The sequence below is a fragment of the Triturus cristatus genome, chromosome 9, assembly GCF_964204655.1.
Source record: "Triturus cristatus chromosome 9, aTriCri1.1, whole genome shotgun sequence".
In the NCBI taxonomy this organism is placed as follows: Eukaryota; Metazoa; Chordata; class Amphibia; order Caudata; family Salamandridae; genus Triturus; species Triturus cristatus.
In genome coordinates this window covers 1,276,511,468-1,276,523,595 of record NC_140592.1, presented here as the reverse complement: position 1 = coordinate 1,276,523,595, position 12,128 = coordinate 1,276,511,468, and positions in this window count along the sequence as shown.

Genomic DNA, 12,128 nt, shown 5'->3' with positions numbered 1-12,128 from the left:
CAAGCCCCATCCACCCATTGTCATTCTGTATGTGGCAATCAGCCCCATACAGAATGACAATGGGACAGTCTGTACTCTAATGCATGTGGTGAGCCTCCTGCAGCCTCGGTCTAGGGCAGGGCATTCAGTCAGGTGGAAGAAATGCACAAAAACACAAATGCTGCTGCAAGAGAATCAGTTTCACGAAAAGAAGGCGGTAAAACAAGTTTAAAAAAAAAATCATTTTAAAACGGACGCATTTTCAGTGTTATATTCAACAAAGCCGTGGTTGCTGCTTTTTTATTTTATGCAACTGACAACCATTGACAAAGCCAATAGTTCTGGCTTGTAGGTGTAACTCTATTTGTTGTGTTATATATCTGGATGCAATGAAAGAAGCAGCAAATTACCAGTCGGGCGGCACACTATGCAAAGCACAGACTTTTAGCTTAGTTGTTTAAGCCATGCCCTTAGTTACACCGAACACCCTCTTTGGAGAGACCCCACAGTTCTTTCATCCCACTAACAGCCCAGAAAACAACACCATGTCACAGTGGCACTGTGCTTCAAGCATGACTCATGACTTCCACTTTTCGGGATTGCCTATGTACAGGGGTATAGTGAGCCCCCCCCCGACCTACCCCTTGCCTTAGGAACTATAGCAGGGGTGAAGCAGTTGATGGGCCTCTTCTGTCTGCAACTCTGCAGACAAAGGCTCAGCTCATAATTAATGTGAAAAAGTGAGTAAGTGAAGGGATGGGTGGATGGCTGGATGGATTAGTGAAAGGGTGAATGGATGGATGAATGAAAGGGTGAATGAATTGATAATGAGAGAAAGGATGGACGGATATGTGAGTGGACGGATGGATGAGAGAAGGTAAATACATGGATGTATTGGTGGAAGGGTAGATGGACAGGTAAATGGATGGAAGAGTGGATGGATGGATGAGTGAAAGGGTGGATGATAGGCGAGTGAATGGGTGGATGGATGAGTGAACTGATGGGAGGATTGTTGAATTGATAAGTGAAAGGGTGGATGGATGGATGAGTGAAAGGGTGGATGTAAGGCTGGATGAGTGAGTGCTAGGGAGGGTAAATGGACAAAAGGGTGGATAGATGAGTGAAGGAGTAAAAGGGTGGATGGATGAGTGAAGGATTGAAAGGGTGGATGGATGAGAGAAAGGATGGATGGATGGATGAGTGAAAAGGTGGATGGAGGGATGGATGTGTGAAATGATGGATGGATGGAAGGATGGATGATGGATAGGTTTGCAAATGGTTGAATATGGACATGGATGGGCACACAGATGGAAGGACTGAATGAATGGTGAAAGACTGAATGATGGATGAAAGAATGGTTACACATTGTAAGCCCCATTATCTTAAGTAACATTTCCTATCGATTGACTTTCACATTTGTATGAGTCATTGTCTCTATTTAATATGTGTGTGATGTAACGCACCCAACACTCTGCCCCACATACTTGGGATGAGGAGCACTATAAAAGAAATTAAATACCCATGAGAGAGGCTCTATGTGAAGATGAGGGGCACCACTGGAGGGTGGTAGCAAGGCCGGACTGGCCGGTCCGGGCATCATGCGTTTCCCTGGGAGGCTGGAAAGGTGGGGGGGGGGGGGGCGGTTTGCACATTTGCTCAAAGCTGCGCATAATGTAAAACCATGAAGTGCACAATTGGCTCAACCTAATATGAACTAATATGAACTTATGTTCACTTGTAGTTAAGTGGTTGTCTATTTATTTACTGATATTGTTTTGCGCAACCTCCTCTGATGTGTCTGTAAAACGTACCTTTTGTCCTGAATTTCGACTTCCTGTCCTGAAATTTTGTCCTGAATTTTGACCCTTTGTCCTGAATTTTTACACTCACTGTCCTGAATTTGCGCCCATGCCTGTTGGTCACCCTAACTAGAGCCGATTAAGTGGGTTGCGAGGCGCTATAAAAGACTTCACGTACAAGAATCGAGGTACAGCAGAAGAATGTGTAGGGACCGGCCTGATACAGAATGACGCAGCCAGTCCCATGCGGAGCCTTCTTGACGCCACTGACAAGGGCTTTACATGGGATGCAAAAAAGAGGGGGTCTCTGAAACGGGGGTCGTGTATGTAATTAAGGGTGGGACTTAAAGAAGTAAACTAAATTTCTGTGATTGTGATAGTGTGCCAACCAATGGGTATTTTGGTTCCTCTCTGAGTTTTCTGTACTTGTATCCAGTGATATAACACAACTGACAACCTAAAATCAGCCAGGACTATTGGCTTTATCAATGATCGTTAGCTCTTCAAGATAAATAAGTAACAGCGATTATTTTGCTGTAAATAATTACTATTGATTTTTTTAAATTCTGAAATGTGGGACCTGTGGAAGCTGTAGTGATCTTCAGAGCGTTGTAATCGCTCAAACACACAACACACCCACTTACCTATAAACACTGTATTTTATTTTTCCTTATCAGCCTTTAGACAGCTCTGTATCTCCAACGCAAACATTACAAAAATGGCAACTGGAATAGTGACCAATTGCTCTGTGCGCTCTACAGAGAGGCCAACGATTGGATGGCTGTCTTCTGAACAACTTTTGGATTATTAAACCGTGTGGATGATGAGGAGGAGTGAGCGGCCGGGTGCCCCTGCAGCTGGTGCCTGTGCGGCTTTTGTTGATTGGCCGCTTCCGTTTTTCATCAAAGGTACTTCCTAGTTACTGATAAGGCCCTGCATAGGGTGCGTGGGTAGCACCTCTCTCGCCCGGGAGTGAGGGTGGAGCTACGCCTGGGGCGCACAGTGTATCTACTGCTCCCTGCAGGCAGGGGACACGCCATAAATTTGAACCACATGTGGTGGCTGGGGGGGGTGCAGTCACAGGTAGGGGTTCATGGGTGGGACACGTGGGTACATGCAGGTAGGTGCACGGATGCTACACACAGTTGCATGCAGGTAGGTGCACGGGTGGGACACGTGGATGTATACAAGTAGGTGCACGGCTGAGACACATGGGTACATGCAGGTAGGGTTTCATGAGTTGGACACGTGGGTATATGAAGGTAGGGGTTCATGGGTGGGATCACGTGTGTGCATGCAGGTTTGTGCAAGGCTGTGGCACATTGAAATTAGTTTTGCCTCTGGTTTTGTTGAGAGTACCGAAAAGCCAGGGTCGGGAGGGCTTGCTAGGTATTGGAGAGGGAAGGGGGCGTGTCTGCTTTACACTCAAACTTTTCTCTCTTCTGCCATCCGCTTATCCTCTCATCTACTGCCAACTCCCCCGCGCCCTCCAGTGCTCTGAAGCAGCTCAGCTGGTGCGAAGCGCTACACCCACGCTTGCAGAGCAGCAGTGGTTACCTGGGGGCACTGCAGGGCGGCAGAGGGGGTCCTCAGGCAGAGGAGCAGGTGGGGGCCACGCAGGACCCAGGGCAGCAGAAGCAATGGTCACGCGCCAAGGCTCGGGCTGGGTCCTGCCAGTGGGCCTCCTGGATTCGGTGTGGGCAGGGTCCGAGGCCTGCCAGGTTGTGCTTGCACCAGGGGAGGGCTCTGATGTGCAGGGTACGAGGCCTGCCAGGCTGTGCTGGCACCAGGGGGGGGTGGGTGGGCTCAGGGTGTGCATGGAGGCGGGGGCAACGGGGCATGCTTTGTCATGTGCAGTCTGCAGGAAGCACGGCCCTGTTTACCAGTGAAGCTGCATGATTTAAAGGGCCAGACTCTCGCCCGCACGGGGGACTGTAGGGTTGAACTTCTGAAAGCCTCGACAAAGCTGAGACTGTGGGCCCCAGCGGTGCGGATGAACAACTCTGCTTAACCCTTTGCTGCCGTAGTGGCGCCGTCTGAAATGGTAATGAATGTATTTACAAACGTTATTCAGAAGGCGCTCTGACGCACAGTTTCCCAAGCAGCCTCACCGAACCGAGTACTAGAAAGGAATCGGAAAAGAAAATACTTACATGTGCAGTGCTCTCGCATTCACCATACGCATATTTTAGGGTTCTATTATACAAGAAGCATTTTTATCAAGGCCACCGGAATTATGTGTATCCCGCGTAATTATCCATTTCGTACTTGTCACATAAACTACCATTACTGAATAATTTGCTGATTTCGGCAAAAAATGCACTAGCTCGTGTAAGTCAAAAGTTACCAGAAAAAAACACATTTGTTAAAGAATTCTGTGTTAAAATTGCAAAATAATACTTCAGTAGAATGCCCGGCATCGTGCAGAATAACTTGCCCTATCTTGACGCAGAACAGAGTGAAACCTTCCGCATAATCAGTCTTCTACTTCAACAGAACTCTAGCGGCCCTGACTATTAAGTCTAACAATCAATGCGATTATTTTTTTTTTATTTGTGTCGTTTTCATCCAACATTATATGCTTCCATGTTTACAAGACTACAGCAGAGTATCCGATAGATGCCAGGAATGAGCTACAGCGGAACTGCACCTAACTCCAGCCTCAACGTTGGTCCCCCTCAAAGCCCCCCTCCCTCCTCCCGCCTCCACCCCACGCAGAAAGATCACTGGCAGAGACGTTTTAACGCATGGGCAAAGTGAGCTCTGGCCCAGGGCCCCAGCCTTTCGAGTGGCCCCTTACAGAGCCAGTTCTCTTCTGCAGAGTCTTGCCCTGATGACTTTGACTAATTTTTAAACAAATTCTTTTAAATACAGTTTACCTTTAATTGATTTTTAATGTGGGTGATGTGTGAGAGTCTCTTACGGGCATTTTGCAGACAAATGTTGTGTTTAGGTTTCATGAAAGATCCATAAATATTTTTCTTTTAGATCAAAACCAGACCCCATGTTTGAGAAACGGGAGGGGGTCTCAAGAGATTATTTGCAGTAATATTAGTGAGCCCCTGCTGTGCTACACTATTGAACACACACATCACTGCCCCTGATTTTTAGAAATAAAGACATTTAGAATTTGGATGAGTGAGTCTGTGCATTTTCAGTGCCCAGGCCAAAGATGGCATAATAAAGCTGAAACAGGATCAGAAATTCAAAACTGTTCTGAGCAGGGGCCCCCAGAATCCGCTGGGCCCTGGGCCCCTAAATTCCTTAAAATGTCCCTGATCACTGGGTTAACAGCCCACTTGCAGAGATCCCTCTAAATGCACAACCAGGCCTGTAATTCTGAGGGCCCCACCCCCATCCCTACTCCGGGGCCCGCTCGTGGGTCAGCGGGAGGAGCTCAGAGCAGGCTGCACAGGCAGCTGTTTTAGAGAGTGAGACACACAGCTCTCTACCGAAGAGCTGAGGGGGCCCCCTTCACCTACTGAAGACTGGGGGCCCCACAGCACCGCGGGGCTGCGGGGCCTGCAATCACTACCATTCCTTTGTGATTTTAGTGTTTATCCGTTTGTATCTCTTCCTTGAGTGACTTTACAACTTATACATTTGCAACTTTTCCCTCTTTTCACTCCACTTGTACACTTGAATTTTTTTTTCTGTTGGTTTATTTTATGTAACTCATGTAATCCAAAGTCCTTATGTAACGCAACTGGTTCTTTTGTAAAGCGCTCTGACACCTTCGGGTAATGTTCGCGCTATATAAAATCACATTACATAATTAAATAAATAACATGGTAGAAGGTTTCGCCGCCACTTCCTGATTGAACAAGGGACATGGACAATGCAGACAGCCCTTGAATTCCTCCTGAACGATGCTTACCTCCAAGTTCGGGAGAAGATGCGGTCTCGCGGCTAGACTGCCGGCTTTGGAGCTGGGAAACCAGGGTTCGAGCCTTGGGGTCGACTCCACATCCTATGATTCTGGGCAAATCAATTAATCTCCCCGTGCCTACCAAAAAATTTAATGTGCCCTTGTGTAATGTAACTGGTGATTATGTTAAGCGCTCTGATCCCTTCGGGTCTAGTTCGCGCTTTATAAATCTGCACACAAAAAAAAGTCATTGCGGCTTGATAAAATGTTTGGACAAAGCAGATAGATTGTTAAGGAATTGATCAACTTTTGTCTCCAAATATTACTAATAGTTATAAAACTCAATTATTTCTGGTTCTAGAAGTTTTTCACCTATTGTCTGTATTTTGTATTGTAAAGTACTGTTCATTTTTCGTGACTGTCGCTTCCCTGTCTCTCTAGCATCTTTCTGTTTATATCCTGACATAGTTCATCAAAAAGAGGGATTTATAAAGGGCCAGTGGTCAGGTCCAGCATACTTGCCCAAATGGATCAGAAAACAGGAAGGGTATGCAGTTCCTATGTGGGTCACCAGTGGTGAGTACAGAGAGTTAGAAAGTGTTCAGTTCCCTCTAAGACAAGGTGTCCCAGGGAAAGAGAATGGATAAGGACGGAAAATTCCTCCTTTCGAAACTAGTACCCTCAAACACCCAGCCAGCTAGATGTCATGCTTCATCACCAGGACTGCTCCTCGTCGGGTCGGCGCTGCAATACCCGACGGGCACCCAATGATGGGGCTCTTTGGCGGAGATCTTTTGTTCCTTGCCATTTGGTGAGGTGTGGGTGAGGGACCTAGGCTAGTGTAGATGTATTTGAGGTGAAAGTGCAATTTATAATGACTTTAATTGGTTGGCACTTTATGAACCGGCACTTTAGCGTAGTCGCCCGGCCTGTACTGATGTTTCTAGCTAAGTGCATTACCAGGGCTGGAAGCCATTTAGCTTATGGCTAGATGCCTAAAGGGCTAATAGCCACACAAGAATCAGTGCCAGGTCTTCGGGCACAGTATCTAGAATTTGTATCGTGCATAACATGTATGACTCAGTCTGTCTGCTTTTAGCATTCTGTCATACTTTTACTGCTAAATATCTTGATATCTTGTCTACTACCTGTTCAGGACACCATGCTACCCACCACAGCGTAAAAGTTGCGGCCCATTTACAACGTGACGCATCTAGGGAGATGCGTCACGTTGTGAAGCCCTGCGCCACATTAAACCTGCATCAGGTTTAATGTATGCAGGGTGGGCGTTCCCATGCAGGAAGCCCCGTAAAAGTAACTCAGTGAAATCTACAAGATTTCACTGAGTCACTTTTACCTCAATGCTGCGTCAAAACCCTGCGCCTGCTTAAAGCAGGCGAAAGGAGTGATGCAGCATGTTAGGCATAGGGTGCCCCTGAGCATTGCTGGAGTTGCGTCGTGCTTGTGACACGACTCCAGCAATGCGTGACTTTTGCGTCAACAGATGCGTCAGAATTTCTGACGCATCTGTCAATCCTTGCGCCATGGTGCGCCGTATTGTAAATATGGCGCATCCATGGTGACGCAAGGATTTGGCATGTTGGCGCAGGGAAAGTGACGCATCTCTACAGATGCATCACTTTCTTGTAAATCTGCCCCATGGTTTTTACCTCGTTGTGCCTTTACCAAGCATTTGTTAACACGCATGTTTTTACCGCGCACATGCATTTACAACGCATGCCAGTACCACGCATTTAGGGTAAATTTAGGGTTTTAATCTAAAAACAATGTGTGGTATTGGCATGCGTTGTAAATGCATATTCACGGTAAAAACGTGTGTGCCAACAAAGATGTGGCAAGGCATACGATGCGTGGTACCTGCGTTGTACCGTCGTACAACCCTGCAAACTTGCTGTTGGGGCCTCCACGGCACCAATAAATCATGTACTGAGGCAGGGGCGCACAAAACTCGATGTCTGAGGCAGGGGCACCCAAAACTCGATGTCTGAGGCAGGGGCGCACAAAACTCGATGTCTGAGGCAGGGGTGCACAAAACTCGATGTCTGAGGCAGGGGCGCACAAAACTCGATGTCTGAGGCAGGGGCGCACAAAACTCGATGTCTGAGGCAGGAGCACCCAAAACTCGATGTCTGAGGCAGGAGCACCCAAAACTCGATGTCTGAGGCAGGAGCACCCAAAACTCGATGTCTGAGGCAGGGGCACCCAAAACTCGATGTCTGAGGCAGGGGCGCACAAAACTCGATGTCTGAGGCAGGGGCACCCAAAACTCGATGTCTGAGGCAGGGGCACACAAAACTCCATGTCTGAGGCAGGGGTGCACAAAACTCGATGTCTGAGGCAGGGGTGCACAAAACTCGATGTCTGCAGAGGATGGACAGTCGGGCAAGATACTTGTTGTCAAGTTTTCAAACGGAGAAGCAAGCACGTGTTCTTCTTGGCTTACAAGATGTCCCCATGGCACAGACGAGGCTGCAGAGGCGGTGAGCGGTACCTGCCTCCACTTGGCCATCTCAGAGTGGATGCAGAAGGGGAGATCTTCCTACTGACCGCACTTTGAGCCTGGAAGCGAGAAAGGAAACCCCTCCTGCGCCAGGCGCTTCCTTCCTGTGGGCACGAGGTGCTTCCCTGCCGGGCAACATCTCAGTCCTGGAGGGTCTCACCTCCAAGAGTCCTCTTGGGGGGCACTTGTGTGTGATGACGTGACCGTGAGGGAGCTGGGAGGGGAATCTCCTCTGAGTCCTAGAGGTACACGACCCCCAGGGCCCCCCTGATTGCGCGCTCTTAATGGAGCCTGAAGCCCCCTCTAAGCCCCCCCTAGTGATCTAGCGTTGATGGGGCGGCGGGACAAGGGCGACAGGACGGCGAGAATAAAGGGACAGAGATGAATGAGGCTGAAGGAGAGGCTCGCCCAAAGGTGGAGGGCTGGTGGGGGCCTGGAGTGTGGGGGTGGGGGGGGGGGCATGGCTTTCATACAAAACGCCGAGCACAAGAAAGGAAGCGGCAGAGAGTGCTCGGCGTCGCCGCCAGCAGAAAAGCTCTCAGCTCCAGGGAAGAATGCGGCCTGGCGAGGATGCGCCTCGAAGGTCTCTCGGCTGAAAGCCCCCTCCTGCCCCCTTCTTCCCTCAGTGATGCTTCTCCCCCACCTCCCTTGTTGTGTTTCATAGGTTTATTTGGCTTTTCGGTAGTATTGATTTCTTTTCTGCATCTTTCGGTTCTAAAAGGAATTCCTTCCTTGTGAGAGGGCTTAAAAACAATTCATGGGATCCGAGGCGCTGCGCTCTCTGGAGCAACGTCAGGCCGGGATGGAGGCCAGGCACGTGTCAGGCCGGGAGGGAGGCCAGGCACGTGTCAGGCCAGGAGGAGGCCAGCCTCATGTCAGGCCGGGAGGGAGGCCAGCCAAGCGTTAGGCCCCAGCCTGAAGACCCATGTCTTATCCAACCTCATGTCAGGCCTGGAGGATGGACAATATCAGGCCGGGAGGGAGGGCAAGCACGTGCCAGGCCGGGAGGGAGGCCAGGCACGTGTCAGGCCAGGAGGAGGCCAGCCTCATGTCAGGCCGGGAGGGAGGCCAGCCAAGCGTCAGGCCCCAGCCTGAAGACCCATGTCTTATCCAACCTCATGTCAGGCCTGGAGGATGGACAATACCATGTCAGGCCGGGAGGGAGGGCAGGCACGTGTCAGGCCGGGAGGGAGGCCAGGCACGTGTCAGGCCAGTAGGGAGGCCAGCCTCATTTCAGGCCTGGAGCAGGGCTTTAAGTGGGATGAACAAACTGGGGGGGGGTCTCTCAAGGGGGCGTGGCCAATGTAATTAAAGGTGTGGCTTAAAAACACGTAAGCTAAAAATTTGTGCTTAGCATAGTGTGCCGCCCGACTGGGATTTTGCTGTTTCTGTCATTGCATTCAGATATATGATACAACAAGTAACATCATACCTACAATAAGTTAGGACTATTGGCTTTGTCAATGGTTGTTAGTTGCATAAGATGAATAAGCAGAAACTGTGGCTTGTATATAATATTGAAAAAGCTTCCACATAAAGCCCTGGTGACACCACGACGATGGGGCTGCTCCTGAGTTCCGAAAAGAGAAGAGAAATCCAGAGAGAAAACAACTCTCTTTAAAGGATTTCCCCTCCCCTAAAACGCTAAAAAAAAACGGACCGCCTGTGCCAGGGGACAAAACAGAGCCCGATAGAGACCCGTTTCGAGGCACCCTCTAAAAAACTGCCGGTGCTCAGACCCGGTGAGACCCGGCCCACTTAAAGCCCTGGACTGGAGGATGGACAATACCATGTCAGGCCGGGAGGGAGGGCAGGCACGTGTCAGGCCGGGAGGGAGGGCAGGCACGTGTCAGGCCTGGAGGGAGGCCAGGCACGTGTCAGGCCAGGAGAGAGGTCCAAGGGAGTAGCCAGAAAATTAAAATACCCCCTGTTCAATCCTTGCCGTGCCCCGCCTAGATGAGCTCGCTTCAACCCACCTTCGGCCCATCTATCTCTCCATCCTTTAAGACTTCCATGCATCCATTCATCCATCTTTTAATGTTTCCACCCATCCTCTCACCATTCCATCCTTCGTTTACCCTTCCGTCTGGCCACTCTTTCATCTTTACATTCTTCCATCAATCATTCTGTCCTTCCACTCCCGCTCATTCATCCATCCATCCATTCTTTTTCATCCATCCATCATTTACACCTTTTATCAATTCACCCATCCATCCAGACTTCCATATGTCCATCTCCGCATTCATCCAGCCTTTCAGAATTCCAGCCATTCTTTCATCCACCCATGCAAATATTGTTTTCAAGTACCGCAGACCTTTCGTCCTTGCATGCTCTTTTCATGTGTTTTGGCCTTCCTTCTTGTCGGTTTCTTGCGTCTTTTCATGTGTTTCGGCCTTCCTTCTTGTCAGTTTCTTGCTTCTTTCTATGTGCCTTTCATTTCACTCGTCCTTCCAGCTCTCTCGCTCGCCTTCTGAGTAGCCAGTGCATTGTAAGCTTTGGTGCAAGGAAAAAACGGGCCCACTCGTTGGCATTTAATTATTGAAATACAGCAAAAATCAGCGTTCAGTGGGCCCATTAAGCCTCTGTGCCTCGGTGGCACTCCACCTGCTGCACCTATGCACGCTACGCCCCTGCAAGCTCTTTTCCACTCTTTCCCTCATCATTTCACTTTCTGGGCCTATTTTCTCTGATTGTCAGACCTGGACGGAGGTCAGTCACGTGTCAGGCCTGGAGGGAGGTCAGTCACGTGTCAGGCCTGGAGGGAGGTCAGTCACGTGTCAGGCCTGGAGGGATGTCAGTCACGTGTCAGGCCTGGAGGGAGGTCAGTCACGTGTCAGGCCTGGAGGGAGGTCAGTCGAATGTCAGGCCTGGAGGGAGGTCAGTCACGTGTCAGGCCTGGAGGGAAGTCAGTCACGTGTCAGGCCTGGAGGGAGGTCAGTCGAATGTCAGGCCTGGAGGGAGGTCAGTCGAATGTCAGGCCTGGAGGGAGGTCAGTCACGTGTCAGGCCTGGAGGGAGGTCAGTCACGTGTCAGGCCTGGAGGGATGTCAGTCACGTGTCAGGCCTGGAGGGAGGTCAGTCACGTGTCAGGCCTGGAGGGAGGTCAGTCAAGTGTCAGGCCTGGAGGTAAGTCAGTCACGTGTCAGGCCTGGAGGGAGGTCAGTCGAATGTCAGGCCTGGAGGGAGGTCAGTCACGTGTCAGGCCTGGAGGGAGGTCAGTCACGTGTCAGGCCTGGAGGGAGGTCAGTCACGTGTCAGGCCTGGAGGAGGTCAGTCACGTGTCAGGCCTGGAGGGAGGTCAGTCACATGTCAGGCCTGGAGGGAGGTTAGTCACGTGTCAGGCCTGGAGGGAGGTCAGTCACATGTCAGGCCTGGAGGGAGGTCAGTCACGTGTCAGGTCTGGAGGGAGGTCAGTCGCGTGTCAGGCCTGGAGGGATGACAGTACCATGTCAGGCCTGGAGGGGGGTCAGTTACGTGTCAGGCCTGGAGGGCAGGCCATAATGGAGGACAGCCCAACCACAGGCTGCTGCCCCACCACGGGCCGCTGCCCCACGACAGGCAGCAGCCCCACAACAGGCTGCAACCCCATCACAGGTCGCTGCCCCACCACAGGCCGTTGCCCCACCACAGGCTGCTGCCCCACCACAGGCTGCTGCCCCACCACAGGCTGCTGCCCCACCACAGGCTGCTAACCCATTAGAGGCCTCTGCCCCACCACAGACCGCAGCCCCACCACAGGCCGCAGCCCCACCACAGGCCACAGCCCTATCACAGGCCGCTGCACCACCACAGTACGCTGCCCCACCACAGGCTGCAGCCCCATGACAATGCAAACATTCTCCCTCAGTCAAAAGATCTGGGTTAAATCCATCGTTCGTTTGCCCACTAAGCCACCCCAGTTTGGACCCAGCCATATGCAAATCAGTCTTGACCCTGTGCCCCATGGGAACAGTCCAGACCAA